The following is a 16,669-nucleotide window of genomic DNA, read 5'->3' on the forward strand; positions in this document are numbered from 1 at the left end:
TTTTATTTTAGCTATTTTTCCTAGTGAAATGATATGTAATGTGTTTCAGAAAAATATTTTAAAATCTTCCTTAAAACTTTAAAGCCTTTTTTTTCTTAATTGGAACTAATTACTTTACAATGTTGTGGTGGTTTTTGCCATACATTCACATGAATCAGCCATAGGTGTACATTGTGTTCACAATTCTAACACTCCCTCCCACCTCCCTTCCCATCCCATCCCTCAGGGTCATCCCCATGCACCAGCCCTGAGTACCCTGCCTCATTCATCGAACCTGAACTGGCAATCTGTTTCAAATATGATAATACACATGTTTCAATGCTGTTCTCTCAAAAATCATCCCACTATTGCCTTCTCCCACAGAGTCCAAGAGTCTGTTCTTTACATCCATGTCTCTTTTGCTGTCTCGCATATAGGGTAATCATTACCATCTTTCTAAATTCCATATATATGCGTTAGTATACTATATTGGTGGTTTTCTTTCTGCTTTACTTCGCTCTGTGTAGTAGGCTCCAGTTTCATCCACCTCATTGCAACTGACTCAAATACATTAATTTTAATAGCTGAGTAATATTCCATTGTGTATATGTACCACAGCTTTCTTATCCATTCGTCTGCTGATGGACATCTAGGTGGCTTCCATGTCCTTATCTATTGTAAACAGTGCTGTGATAAACATTGGGGTACACATGTCTCTTTCAATTCTGGTTTCCTCGGTGTGTATGCCCAGCAGTGGGATTGCTGGGTCATATGGCAGTTCTATTTCCAGTTTTTTAAGGAATCTCCACACTCTTCTCCATAGTGGCTATACTAGTTTGCATTCCCACCAACAGTGTAAGAGGGTTCCCTTTTCTCCACACCCTCTCCAGCATTTATTGTTTGTAGACTTTTCGATGGCAGCCATTCTAACTAGCGTGAGATGGTACCTCATTGTGGTTTGGATTTGCATCTCGCTGATAATGAGTGATGTTGAGCATCTTTCCATGTGTTTGTTAGCCATCTGTATGTCTTCTTTGGAGAAATGTCTGTTTAGTTCTTTGGCCCATTTTTTTATTGCCTCGCTTATTTTTCTGGAATTGAGCTTCAGGAGTTGCTTGTATATTTTTGAGATTAATCCTTTGTCAGTTGCTTCGTTTGCTATTATTTTCTCCCATTCTGAAGACTGTCTTTTCACCTTGCTTATAGTTTCCTTCGTTGTGCAAAAGCTTTTAAGTTTAATTAGGTCCCATTTGTTTATTCTTGCTTTTGTTTCCATTACTCTGGGAGGTGGGTCATAGAGGTTCCTGCTGTGATTCATATGAGAGAGTGTTTTGCCTAAGTTTTCCTCTAGGAGTTTTATAGTTTCTGGTCTTACATTTAGATCCTTAATCCATTTTGAGTTTATTTTTGTGTATGGTGTTAGAAAGTGTTCTGGTTTCATTCTTTTACAAGTGGTTGACCAGTTTTCCCAGCACCACTTGTTAAAGAGATTGTCTTTTCTCCATTGGATATTCTTGCCTCCTCTGTCAAAGATAAGGTGTCCATAGGTGCGTGGACTTATCTCTGGGCTTTCGATTTTGTTCCATTGATCTATGTTTCTGTCTTTGTGCCAGTACCATACTGTCTTGATGACTGTAGTTTTGTTGTATAGCCTGAAGTCAGGCAGGTTGATTCCTCCAGTTCCATTCTTCTTTCTCAAGATTGCTTTGGCTATTCGAGGTTTTTTGTAAATCCAGACAAATTCTGAAATATTTGTTCTAATGCTCTGAAAAATACCATTGGTAGCTTGATAGGGATTACATTGAATCTATAGATTGCTTTGAGCAGTATATTCATTTTCACTATATCAATTCTTCCAATCCATGAACATGGTATATTTCTCCATCTATTTGTGTCATCTTTGATTTCTTTCATCAGTGTTTTATAGTTTTCTATATGTAGGTCTTTTGTTTCTTAGGTAGATTTATTCCTAAATATTTTATTCTTTTTGTTGGTGGTGAATGGAATTGTTCCCTTAATTTCTCTTTCTGTTTTCTCATTGTTAGTGTATAGGAATCCAGGGGATTTCTGTGTGTTAATTTTGTATCCTGCAACTTACTGTATTCATTGATTAGCTCTAGTAGTTTTCTGTTGGAGTCTTTGGGGTTTTCTATGTAGAGGATCATGTCATCTGCAAACAGTGAGTTTTACTTCTTCTTTTCCAATCTGGATTCCTTTTATTTCTTTTTCTGCTCTGATTGCTGTAGCCAAAACTTCCAAAACTATGTTGAATAGTAGTGGTGAGAGTGGGCACCCTTGTCTTTTTCCTGACTTTAGGGGAAATGCTTTCAATTTTTCACCATTGAGGATAATGTTTGCTGAGGGTTTGTCATATATAGCTTTTATTATGCTGAGATATGTTCCTTCTATGCCTGCTTTCTGGAGGGTTTTTATCATAAATGGATTTTGAATATTGTCAAAGGCTCTCCCTGCATCTATTGAGATAATCATGTGGTTTTTATCTTTCAATTTGTTAATGTGGTGTATTACATTGATTGATGTGCAAATATTAAAGAATCCTTGCATCCCTAGGATAGAGCCCACTTGGTCATGATGTATGATCTTTTAAATATGTTGTTGGATTCTGTCTGCTAGAATTTTGTTAAGGATTTTTGCTTCTATGTTCATCAGTGATGTTGGCCTGTAGTTTTCTTCTTTTGTGGCATCTTTGTCTGGTTTTGGTAATAGGGTGATGGTGGCCTCATAGAATGAGTTTGGAAGTTTACCTTCCTCTGCAATTTTCTGGAAGAGTTTGAATAGGATAGGTGTTAGCTCTTCTCAAAATTTTTGGTAGAATTCAGCTGTGAAACCATCTGGTCCTGGGCTTTTGTTCTTTTGCATATATCTCTGCCCTCATTTTTATGATTTCTTTCCTTCTACTAACCCTGGGGTTCTTCATTTCTTCCTTTTCCAGTTGCTTTAGGTGTACAGTTAGATTATTTATAAGGTTTCTCTCCTGTTTCTTGAGGTAAGCCTGTGTTACTATGGATCTTCCCCAGAACACTGCTTTTACAGTGTCCCATAGATTTTGGGTTGTTGTGTTTTCATTTTCGTTCATTTCTATGCCTATTTCGACTTTTTTTTTTTTTTTTTTTTTTATAATTTCTTCTGTGATTTGTTGGTTATTCTGATCTGTGTTGTTCAGTCTCCATATGTTTGTAGTTTTAATAGTTTTTTTCCTGTAGTTGACATATAATCTTACCGCATTGTGGTCAGAAAAGATGCTTGAGGTGATTTCAATTGTTTTGAATTTACCAAGGCTAGATTTATGGCCCAGGATGTGATCTGCCTGGAGAAGGTTCCATATGCACATATGGAGAAAAAGGTGAAGTTCATTGTTTTAGGGTGAAATGTCCTATAGATATCAATTAGGTCTAACAGGTCCACTGTATCATTTAAAATTTATATTTCCTTGCTAATTTTCTGTTTAGTTGATCTATCCATAGGTGTGAGTGGGTTATTAAAGTCTCCCACTATTACTGTGTTACTGTTAATTTCCCCTTTCATATTTATTAGCATTTGCCTTACATTTTGCAGTGCTCCTATGTTGGGTGCATATATATTTATAATTGTTATATCTTCTTCCTGAATTGATGCTTTGATCATTATGTAGTGTCCTTCTTTGTCTCTTTTCACAGCCTTTATTTCAAAGTCTATTTTATCTGATATGAGTATTGTTTACTCTGCTTTCTTTTGGTCTCCATTTGCATGAAATATCTTTTTCCAGCCCTCACTTTCAGTCTGTATGTGTCCCTTGTTTGAGGTGGGTCTCTTGTAGAGAGCATATATAGGGGTCTTGTTTTTGTATCCATTCAGCCAGTCTTTGTCTTTGGTTGGGGCATTCAACCCATTTACATTTAATGTAATTGTTGATAAGTATGATCCTGTTGCCATTTACTTTGTTGTTTTGGGTTTGAGTTTGTACACCTTTTCTGTATTTCCTGTCTAGAGAAGATCCTTTAGCATTTGTTGAAGAGCTGGTTTTGTGGTGCTGAATTCTCTCAGTTTTGCTTGTCTGTAAAGCTTTTGATTTCTCCTTCATATTTGAATGAGATTCTTGCTGGGTACAGTAATCTGGGTTGTAGGTTTTTCTCTTTCCTCACTTTAAGTATGTCCTGCCCTTCCCTTCTGGCCTGAAGAGTTTCTATTGAAAGATCAGCTGTTATCCTTAGGGGATGCCCTTGTGGGTATTTGTTGTTTTCCCCTTGCTGCTTTTAATATATGTTCTTTGTGTTTGATCTTTGTTAATTTGATTAATATGTGTCTTGGGGTGTTTCATCTTGAGTTTATCCTGTTTGGGACTCTCTGAGTTTCTTGGACTTGGTTGGCTATTTCCTTCCCTTTTTTAGGGAAGTTTTCAACTATTATCTTCTCAAGTATTTTCTCATGGCCTTTCTTTTTGTCTTCTTCTTCTTGGATTCCCATGATTCGAATATTGGGTCGTTTGACTAGTCCCAGAGGTCTCTGAGGTTGTCTTCATTTCTTTTAATTCTTTTTTTCTTTTTTTCTTTCTGCTTCATTTATTTCCACCATTCTATCTTGCACCTCACTTATCCTATCTTCTGCCTTAGTTATTCTACTGTTGGTTCCTTCCATAGTGTTTTTGATCTCAGTTACTGCGTTATTCCGGAGAAGGCAATGGCTACCCACTCCAGTGTTCTTGCCTGGAAATTCCCAGGGACTGGGGAGCCTGGTGGGCTGCCATCTATGGGGTCGCACAGAGTCAGACATGACTGAAGCGACTTAGCAGCAGCATTGCATTATTCATTATTAATTTACTCTTTTTTATTTCTTCTAGATTCTTGTTAAACTTTTCTTGCATCTTCTCAATCCTTGTCTCCAGGCTATTTTCTGTAACTCCATTTTGTTTTCAAGATTTTGGATCATTTTTACTATCATTATTCTGAATTCTTTTTCAGATAGACTCCCTATCTTCTTCTCTTTTGTTTGGTTTGGTGGGCACTTAAATGTTCCTTTACCTGCTGAGTATTTCTCTGCCTTTCATCTTGTTTAAATTTCTGTGTTTGGGGTGGCCTTTCTGTATTCTGGCAGTTTTTGGTTCCTCTTTATTGTGGAGGTTTCTCCCTGTGGGTGGTGTTGGATGAGTGACTTGTCAAGGTTTCCTGGTTAGGGAAGCTTGCGTCGGTGTTTTGGTGGATGGAGCTGGATTTCTTCTCTCTGGAGTGCAATGAAGTGTCCAGTGTTGAGTTTTAAGGTGTGTGGGTTTGGTGTGACTTTTGGCCACCTGTATTTTTGTGCTCAGGGTTATGTTCCCACTTTGTTGGAGGATTAGCATAGTATGTCTTGCTCTGGAACTTGTTGGCTCTTGGGTGGAGCTTGGTTTCAGTGTGGGTATGGAGGCTTTTGGTTGAGCTTTTGTCGTTTGATGGTCCCTGTAGTCAGGAGTTTTCTGGTGTTCTCAAGTTTTGGATTTAGGCCTCCTGCTTCTGGCTTTTAGTCTTATTCTTATAGTAGCCTCAAGACTTCTCCATCCTTACAGCTCCAATGATAAAACATCTAGGTTAATGATGAAAAGTTTCTCCATAATGAGGGATACCCAGAGACGTTCACAGAGTTATGTGAAGAAGAGAGGAAGGAGATAGAGGTGACCAGGAGAAGAATAGGGGGAATCCAAAGGGAGAGACCAGTCTAGCCAGTAATCAATTCCCTATTTGTGTCCACAGTCTGGAACACTCAGAGAGGTTCATGGAGTTCCATAGCGAAGAGAAGAGGGAGGAAGGAGATACAGGTGACCAAGAGGAGATTAGGGGCAGTCAAAAGGAGAGAGACCAATCTAGCCTGTGGTCAGTTCACTAAGTTTCCTCTACAGCCCGGAACACCCAAAGAGATTCACAGAGTTAAGTAGAGAAGAGAAGGGAGAGGGAGGAAATAGAGGGGACCTGGGAGAGAAAAAGGAGAGTCAAAAGGGGAGAGAGCAGTCAAGATAGTAATCACATTCCTAAGTTAAAATGGGTACTGATTTTGGTTTCTTAAAGGTACAGAATTGATAACAAATACCAAAAAGCAAAGATTAAAAATCTAGAGTAGATGTTAGACTCTCAAAAATACAATATTAGAAAAACAAAACAAAATCACCAAAGTTATATAAAAAATATGAAATTTGCTTTAAAAATAGGGTCCTTTTTTTCCAAGGTAATAGTAGGTTTAAAAATGAAAATTAAAGGAGTAATAAAGAACGTGAAAATTTTAAAAATTTTAAAATGATAATAGTAAAATATGTCTAGGAATTTCTCTGGTGCTGTTGTGGGCAGTGTGTGGTCAATTCAGTATTCATATTCAACATATTCATATTCAACTATATGAATAGTTCCTTGTTCCAGCTTATATTTCTTCTCAGGGTCTATAGGTCCCTTCCAATGTAGCCAGTGCTAACTACAGTGTTTTAATCTGTTGCACCTGTCACTTCCAAAGCTGTTGCCTCTTCTTTCTTTATTTTGGCCTCCTCTGTTTGCAAATCTCTTCAGTACCTAACTTCCACCTTGACACAAGGAGGCAAAGGTGGTAATTAATTTAGGCTCACTTGCTCAGTCGTGCTGTGGGGAGGGAGGAACACTGCATACAAATATCACTGACGTGTGTGGGGAGTGCTCACGGTGTCTGGATCACACTGGGTTTGCCCCCACTCACGGCATGTGTGCTTTTCCAGTCTACACTACTCAGACTCGAGGTTGCTCTGCCGGGGAACTGTCTAAAGTGGGCCCTGGCTTGCGTGCACTTCCCAGATCTACGCCACTCAGGTTCAGGTTCTCAGGCACTCCACAAAGGCACAGACTCAGTTAGGCCTGCGTTTTGTGCCCGTCCCAGGTCCGAGCAGCTCAGGCGCCCAGGAGCATGGCAGGAGTACTCTTCCCAGCCACTCGGTGTCCTGGGTGCGCAGCAGGAACGCTGTCTCAGGTGTGCCGTTGTCTCTTCTGGGGTGCTGATCCCTGGCTGCAACCCTCCTGATGAATGTCAACCGTCCAGGATTCCAGGAAGACTTGGTTAGCAACTGGGAGCCTGCTCGCAGTTTGGTAGGGGATGCTGTCTCTGGGGCCAAGTTTGCCCCTTGCCTTCAGGCTCTGACTGTCACCCGCCTACCTCCCTGTCTCCAGTAGGGGATAGATTGGTCCACAGCCAGCTAACTCTCCTCTGGTATTCGCTCAGTCCTTTTATTCTGTGAGCAGCCCAGCAGTGCCTTAGGTTAGAGCTTTTTGTGGGAAAGTTCTCTCTCACTCTCTCCTCTTTTTTTTTTTCCTCTCTGGCTATCCCACAGTTTGGGTTATTATCTCATGTTAGCTCCCTCAGATTGCCCTCAGGGCATTCAGGCCTGGTCCTTACCCTAACCACTGCAGCCCGTGCCTCCCTGTTCAGCCCCCGCTTTCTGGTGGCGAATGCAAGTGTCTAGGCTACTTCTCCACTGGGAGTTGCAGTTAAGCGCATAATCTGTAGGTTTTATTTATTTTTTCCTCCTGGTTATGTTGTCCTCTGAGATTCCAAAACTCCCCACAGACCCGCCGGTGAGAGGGTTTCCTGATGTTTGGAAACTTCTCCTCTTTTAAGACTCCCTCCCCAGGATGGGTCTCTGTCCCTAACTCTTTTGTCTCTCTTTTTATCTTTTATATTTTGTCCTACCTCCTTCTGAAAACAATGGGCTGCCTTTCTGGGTGCCTGGTGTCCTCCGTGAGTGTTTAGAAGTTGTTTTATGGTATTTGCTCAGCGTTCAAATGATCTTTCGATGAATTTGTGTGGGAGAAAGTGGTCTCCCCATCCTATTCCTCCGCCATCTTAGGACTGCCCCCCAAAAGCTTTAAAGTTTTATTTATTCTAATTGTTTCAGCTCCATAGACTTTTCAGTGCATATCCTGGGAATAAATTAATTGAAAATATTTCTCTGAATACATGAAAATCTTGAAATAATCAACTAATTTTTACCACAGTATTCTTCTATGATGAATATGGGTTCATCTGGAAAAAATGTTCCCAATGTGACTTATGTTTACATATTTTACTGACTCTTATCTAAAGCCAAGCCAAATCACTTTACTGGTATGTCATGGAATACAGCCATCTTTGAAATGAGATATAACAGATATTTCTCTAATAGTTCAGACCTGGAGCCTGATGATTTTGCAGTGAATTAAAAGACTGCAAGGAAAATGGGAAGACTCTGGATTTGATCTTTCAGTACCCACCTATATAAAACCATGTGCTCTTAAAATACTTTTTATGCATTTTAGATAGGCATTTACTCCCAGATCTTTTTTGAGAACACAAAACATAAATTCATAAATTCAGTCATGAAAGACTGAAAGCATTATAAACATCACTGTGAATTAAGAATGAACAGAATACAAAATAGTTCAGAACTGAGGTTGTGGGGCTGTACTACCAAGGGTCAGGAAATAGGCAAAAGTAGTTGGACAATCATAGCCCTGTGGGAAAACAGACTAGAAGTGCCCTCTATGAGGGAGAACCTGAAAAAGATAAAAATAAAGCATCCATTAAAGAAAAAGCAATCAGTTCGAAAACTAAATCACTCAAAATGAAACAGCAACAGTATGATGTGAAAAATAAACAATTAGAAATTTTGGCAGTGACATATAGTCATTTAAAAAACAAAATATTCAGTGGGCAGAATAAACTCTAGATGAACCAAGTCAAAGAGAAAATGAGTGAAGCAGAAAAAAATAACTCACCCAGAAGGCAATTCGTAGGTCGGAAAGATCCCCTGGAAAAGGGAATGGATAGCTACTCCAGTGTTCTTTCTGCCTAGACAGTTTCTTGGACAGAGGAGTCTGGAGGGCTGTAGTCTATGGAGGCCACAAAAAGCTGGACATGACTGAGTGATTAAAACTTTTCTGTGGTTTTGAATGTGTGTTAAAAATTACCAGTGATTACTGAAAGAGTAGAAATCCGGTATACAGCTTTCTAATCAGCCGAGAAAACAGACAAAACACTGTTTTGATCTTTTTTTTTTTTTTTTTTTGTATGAGGCAGAAAATAGCAAAGGAAAAATGATATATAAAGTTTAATATAACAAGAAGTCCACAATAAGGTGACAGAAACAGTCCAGAAAAAAAAACTGTAGAATATAAAAATAAAATATTTAAGCTCAATTCTGTGAACTTGTATTTATAAGATAGAATAAAATTTTTCAAACCCTGGTTATGTGTAAATCAGAAAAATATTAACAAAAGAAAGCTGATATTATAATGTTGATAAATAGAATGTATGATAAAAGTCATATGTGGAGATGAAAAGCCTACCACTTCTTGATAAAGGAATAAAACTCTCAAAAGTTTTAGAAATTATGAATTTGTATGTAACAACTTACGTCTCAAGCGTATAAAACAAAACTGACAGAATTATAACAAACTATTAAGAGAAAAATAGTACTGAGAGGTTATACCACCTCTCTATTTTAAATAATGGTTCATGTATATAAAATATTAGTAAGGTCATAGAAGATTTGAACAGCAGAATTAACAATTAAGGTCACGATTTTGTGTGTTTAAGTATAAAATCTTATTTTGCAAAACTAAGACCATGGCATCCGGTCCCATCACTTCATATCAAATAGGTGGGGAAACAATGGAAACAGTGAGAGACTTTATTTTCTTGGGCTCCAAAATCACTGCAGATGGTGACTGCAGCCATGAAATTAGAAGATGCTTGCTCCTTGAAAGAAAAGCTATGACTACCCTAGACAGCATATTAAAAAGCAGAGACATTACTTTGCCAACAAAGGCCCCTCTGGTCAAAGCTATGGTTTTTCCAGTAGTCATGTATGGATGTGAGAGTTGGACTATAAAGAAAGCTGAGTGCCGAAGAATTGATGCTTTTGAACTGTGGTGTTGAAGAAGACTCTTGAGAGTCCCTTGGACAGCAAGGAGATCCAGCCACTCCATCCTAAAGGAAATCAGTCTTGAATATTCATTGGAAGGACTGATGCTGAAGTTGAAGAACTGACTCATTGGAAAAGACCCTGATGCTGGGAAAGACTGAAGGCAGGAGGAGAAGGGGATGACAGAGGATGAGATGGTTAGATGGCATCACTGACTTGATGAACATGAGTTTGAGACAAACTCCGAGAGTTAGTGATGGACAGGGAAGCCTGGCGTGCTGCAGTCCATAGGGTCACAAAGAGTCGGACACAACTGAGTGACTGAACTGAACTTGCTCTCAACAGATCCACTTTCCAAGCATAGATGGGGCATTTATAATATTTAATTATCTATAAGTCATGAAGGAACTTTACCAAATTTTGAAGAATTATTGTATAAAGATATAGTCTTGACCATATGCAGTCAAATTAAAAGGAAAAAGAGTAGTAGAAGTAAACAAACATGTTTGACACATGAGTAATCTTAAGTAACAATAAATGTGACAAAATATTGACAACTGAATGACAAGAAATGCACCACTTTCAAATCTTTTGGGATAAAGCTAAATTGGTATTTAAAATCTATTTAAAAAAATAAGAAATATGTTAATATAAATGAATCAAATGTTCAAATCAAGAATCTAGAATAAATAAACTACTGAATAAATGTAAATAGAAGCAAGGAAGTAATAAAAGTAAGAGTAAAGTTTATGAAATTGAAAGTTGGAAAAAATAGTAAAATCAGCAAAAAACTGGCACCTTGATGAAACTCCCCAAGTTGCCACATATGTGATGAAATCTATCTAAAGTAAAAGACCAATCACCAATAAAGTCTTCTACCCCTATGTGAATTCATGAAATAAAGAGACTTTGTTTGGAGATGTTTCAGTGTAATTAAGAAAAGATGATGAGTAGTCTATTAGAAAAATGGTCGAAGAATATGAAGAGTCATTTCACAGTAAAAAATAAAAATTATAAATCTGGCTGCAAATTTCTGAAAAACATGTTCCGCTGCAATCATACAAGAGTTGTTATTAAGTCACCAGTTAGTGTCCAACTCTTTGCAGCCCCATGGACTGTAGCATGCCAGGCTTCCTTGTCCCTCATCATCTCCTGGAGTTTGGCCAGGTTCATGTCCATTGCATCAGTGATGCCATCCAACCAACTCATCCTGTTACCCTTTTTTCCTCCTGCCTTCAGTCTTCCCCAGCATCCGGGTCTTTTCCAATAAGTCACCTGTTCTCATCAAGTGGCCAAAGTATTGGAGCTTCAGCATCAGTGCTTCCAATAAGTATTCAGGGTTGATTTCCTTTAGGATTGACTGTTTGATCTCCTTGCTGTCCAAGGGACTCTCTGGAGTCTTCTCCAGCACTACAGTTTGAAAGCATCAATTCTTCGGCACTCTACCTTCTTTATGGTCCAACTCTCACATCTGTACACAGCTACTGGAAAGACCATAGCCTTGACTATATAAACCTTTGTCAGCAAAGTGATATCTTTGCTTTTTAACACAGTCTATGTTTGTCATAGCTTTCCTGCCAAGAACCAACCGTCTTCATCTTCATGGCTGCAGTCACCATCCACAGTAATTTTAGAGCCCAAGAAGAAGAAATCTGTCACTGCTTCCACCTTTTCTCCTTCTATTTGCCATGAAGTAATGGGGCTGGATGCCATGATCTTAGTTATTTTAATATTTAGTTTTAAGGTGGCTTTTAACTCTCCATCTCCCATTTACATACAAGAGTTGTTGTTCAGTTGCTCCGTTGTGTCCGACTCTTCGTGACCCCTGTACTGCAGCACATCAGGCTTCCTGTCCTTCACCATTTCCTGGAACTTGCTCAAACTCATGTCCATTGAGTCAGTGATTCCATCCAACCATCTCATCCCTTGTCGTCCCCTTCTCCTGCCCTCAACCTTTCCCAGCATCAGGGTCTTTTCCAGAGAGTTGGCTCTGCATCAGGAGGCCAAAGTATTGGAGCTTCAGCTTCAGCATCAGTTCAGTCACTCAGTCATGGCTGACTCTTTGCGACCCCATGAACCTGAGCATGCCAGGTCTCCCTGTCCATCACCAACTCCCGGAGTCCACCCAAACCCATGTCCATCGAGTTGGTGATGTCATACAACCATCTCATCCTCTGTCGTCCCTTTCTCCTCCTGCCCTCAATCTTTCCCAGCATCAGGGTCTTTTCAGATGAGTCAGCTCTTCGCATCAGGTGGCCAAAGTATTGGAGTTTCAGCTTCAACATCAGTCCTTCCAATGAATATTCAGGACTGATCTCCTTTAGGATGGACTGGTTGGATCTCCTTGCAGTCCAAGGGATTCCTAAGAGTCCTCTCCAACACTACAGTTCAAAAGCATCAATTCTTCGGTGCTCAGCTTTCTTTATAATCCAACTCTCACATCTATACATGTCCACTGGAAAAACCATAACCTTGACCAGACGGACCTTTGCTGGCAAAGTAATGTCTCTGCTTTTTAATATGCTATCTAGGTTGGTCATTACTTTCCTTCCAAGGAGTAAGCATCTTTTAATTTCATGGCTGCAATCACCATCTGCAGTGATTTTGGAGCCCAGAAAAATAAAGTCCGCCACGGTTTCCACTGTTTCCCCATCTATTGGCATGAAGTGATGGGACCAGATGCCATGATCTTAGTTTTCTGAATGTTGAGCTTTAAGCCAACTTTTTCACTCTCCTCTTTGAGTTTCATCAAGAGGCTTTTTAGTTCTTCTTCACTTTCTGACATAAGGCATCCATCCTTCCAATGAATATTCAGGGTTGATTTCCCTTAGGATTGACTGGTTTGATTTCCCTGAAGTCCAAGGGACTCTCAAGAGTCTTCTTTGAAAGGTACACAATTAAAAATACCTAGGAAATAAATATTTTTGTATCCAAATAGCAAAAGTCTTAAATTTAATAATATCGATAATTGGTGAAGATGTTGGAGAACACAGCTCAGTAGATATGTACAAAATATGTATAAAATTTGGTGTCTTTCATGCTATATAACATCACAGTTTAAGTATAATCATGAAAACAGCAAAGAAATCTTAGCCAATGAAGTATAGATGTAAACATCCTTAACCCAATTTAGGAAAGCACTATAGTCTGGCAATTGAAAGCCTGAACTGTACAGCCAGATTGCCTACATTTGAATCTTGATGTTTATCTGTTGGTAGTGGGTGATCTTTGAGTCACTAAGCTTCTCTGTGCCTCAATTTTCTCGTATGTTAAACAGGGACCATAATAATACCACTTATTGCACTATGAGAATTCAGTAAAGCACTTGCACATAGTGTCTTGCACATAGTACTATATAATTTACATATTTTAAAAATATGTCCACTGGTGGTGCAGTGGATTAGAATCTGCCTGCTAATGCAGGAGACATGGGTTCAGTCCTAGGTCTGGGGAGATTCCCCATGCCAGAGCAACTAAACTCGCATGCCGCAACTTCTGAGCCTGCATGCTACAATTACTGAAGCCCACACACCTAGAGCCTGTGCTCATCAACAAGAGAAGCCACCAGAGTGAGAAGCCCGAGCACTGCAACGAGTAGCCCCTCTTGCTATAACTAGAGAAAGGCTGTATAAAGCAGCAAAGACCCAGCACAGCCCAAAATAAATAAATATATAAAATTTAAAATAAATTTCACAAGGAAAAATCTTTTCTAGCATGTGTTAATTAACAAACTTTCTCTTGATGAACTAGGATAAATATAATTGTACCACTAGAAGTTATAGCCTCTGGAGTTATGGCTTCTGATTAGAGTCCTTTAGTTGCCAACTAACCATCTCTGGGGCTTCCCTGGTGGCTCAAGGCCTTAAAAAATCCACCTGAAATGCAGGCCTGGGTTCGACCCCTGGGTTGGGAAGATCCCCTGGAGGAGGGCATTGCAACCCACTCCAGTGCAGACTAAGACAGACACTTGTATATTTCATTGGTTTTGCAAAATATTTTAAAGTAAGTTATAGGCAGCATGACAAATTTGCATGTGTATGGAGATGCATACAAATCCTAAAAGATGATGCTATGAAAGTGCTGCATTCAATATATCAGCAAATTTGGAAAACTCAGCAGTGTCCACAGGACTGGAAAAGGTCAGTTTTCATTCCAATCCCAAACAAAGGCAATGCCAAAGAATGCTCAAACTACTGCACAATTGCACTCATCTCACACACTAGTAAAGTAATGCTCAAAATTCTCCAAGCCAGGCTTCAGCAATACGTGAACCGTGAACTTCCAGATGTTCAAGCTGGATTTAGAAAAGGCAGAGGAACCAGAGATCAAATTGCCAACATCTGCTGGATCATTGAAAAAGCAAGAGAGCTCCAGAAAAACATCTATTTCTGCTTTATTGACTATGCTAAAACCTTTGACTGTGTGGATCACAATAAACTGTGGAAAATTCTGGAGATGGGAATACCAGACCACCTGACCTGCTTCTTGAGAAACCTGTATGCAGGTCAGGAAGCAACACTTAGAACTCGACAAGGAACGACAGACTGGTTCCAAATTGGGAAAGGAGTACGTCAAGGCTGTATATTGTCACCCTGCTTATTTAACTTATATGCAGAGTACATCATGAGAAACGCTAGGCTGGAAGAAGCACAAGCTGGAATCAAGATTTCCGGGAGAAGTATCAATAATCTCAGATATGTGGATAACACCACCCTTATGGCAGAAAGTGAAGAAGAACTAAAGAGCCTCTTGATGAAAGTGAAACAGGAGAGTGAAAAAGTTGGCTTAAAGCTCAACATTCAGAAAACTAAGATCATGGCATCTGGTCCCATCACTTCATGGCAAATAGATGGGGAAACAGTGGCTGATCTTATTTTTTGGGGCTCCAAAATCACTGCAGATGGTAATTGTAGCCATGAAATTAAAAGACGCTGACTCCTTGAAAGGAATAACATGGGCTTCCCTGGTGGTTCAGAGGGTAAAGCGTTTGCATGTAATGCAGGAGCCCTGGGTTCGATTCCTGGGTCTGGAAGATCCCCTGGAGAAGGAAATGGCAACCCACTCCAGTACTCTTGCCTGGGAAATCCAATGGACCCGAGAACCCTGGTAGGCTACAGTCCATGGGGTCGCAAAGAATCAGGCACGACTGAGAGACTGAACTGAACTGATGGAGATGCTGTGTTTGGCAGAGGTAGGGAAAAGATTCCATAAACAATACTTTACCCATAAATAAGAGATAAAATTTTAACACTCCAGCTATGATAACTGAAAGTAAATTCTACATATGTTGAATATCTAAATGTGAATACAAAGTTTTAAAACTTTGAAAGGAAAATATATTATTTCCTCACATTATTTCCTTGGGGAAGGAAAGAATTTATTACAAAACAAAGGAAAAACATTTTTAAGTAACCATTCTTTTTGCTACTATAAGGTTAAATTTTTTATGTTTATCAAAAGAGCTTCCCCCAATAGAAAAGTGTAATAACAAGCCACTGGTTAGAAAAATATTTACTGTGCCCATAATGATGAAGAATTAGCATTCAGAATATATCAAGAACAATGAATCATCAAATAAAAGGTAAAACAGCATTTAAAGAACCAAATAATTTTAATAAGCAGTTCACAGAAGTGATAACCTGAATGAATGGGCAATGAAATATGGAAAAGTGCTTATTTTTAATAGTAATCATGAGGTAAAAATTAATACAAATATTCAAAACATTTTTTATATGTCTATGTATATCAGATTGGCAAAGATGAAAAATCTGATATTAAACTGTTTTCATATTATGGGAACTAGGGATTTATTTCCTTGATGGTGAAAGTAGAAAGTAACAATACTTGTTTGGAGAGCAATTTGGCAATATATAGTAGACTTGAAGATTACATATAGATATAAATATATATATATATATATAATAGCAATTATATAATAGTTTTTCTATATTATCATGGTAATTTTACATAAATGCATATTTACTGCAGCATAGAAAGTTCTTCCTAGTAGGAAAACAGACATTAGAAATGTCATTGCCCAGCTGTCCACCTACTGGAAAATGGACATGTAAATTCCATAATGAAATAGAATAGTAAAGATGGATGGACCAGAGCCACAGTAATCAATACAAATAAAGCTCTCATTAACAATGGGAACTGGAAAAAAACAAGTTATCATTCATGTTAAAATTTGATATACATGAACAACATCAAATACTGTTTTGGATATGTACACTTGTAATAAAATTATAAAAGCATAGTTAGGAAATACTTGATAAAAGTGATTATTCATGTTGAAAGACTAGGGAAAATAGATTAATTAGGGGTAGATATACTGTGAAATTCTATTATGTTGGTGGTGTTTATTTCTTGAAGTTGTGGAGGAAATATGGCAAGATATTAATGTTTATTAAATCTGAGTGATGATTACATAGGTGTTTCTCTCAAAATATTTCATTTACTTATTTATTTTAAACTTTGAAAAGTGGTCTACATGAATAGAGACTAGAATAAGTCAGTGATTACTTCATCAATGTGTTTACCTAGCCAACTGAAATTTTGCATTTAGTGAACACACCACAAGAATAAGGGTGCCAGGAAGGGAGTTGACTCAGTCTACCTAGTGCTACTAGTTTGAGTTGTTTGCTTTGGCTTTACTATATAGGATTCCTTAATCTTTATCTGACTTCCCTTTTATTATTCTGTATGTGATTATAACAAATATCATGTTACCAAAACAGGCAGCCAACTAGAAGCAGAAAATTGTTACTCAGTTTGTATACTCAATAAGCTAAATGTCTTAAACCA

General features: G+C 38.5%; 1 protein-coding gene across 1 annotated transcript in view; it reads left to right on the top strand.

Annotated features, from left to right (window-relative positions):
* Positions 1-16,669, top strand: part of DPH6 (diphthamine biosynthesis 6) — a 188,550-nt gene that overhangs the window by 134,912 nt on the left and 36,969 nt on the right. The gene's annotated exons all lie outside the window — the stretch shown is intronic.

This window comes from Dama dama, chromosome 12 (assembly GCF_033118175.1).
Source record: "Dama dama isolate Ldn47 chromosome 12, ASM3311817v1, whole genome shotgun sequence".
NCBI lineage: Eukaryota > Metazoa > Chordata > Mammalia > Artiodactyla > Cervidae > Dama > Dama dama.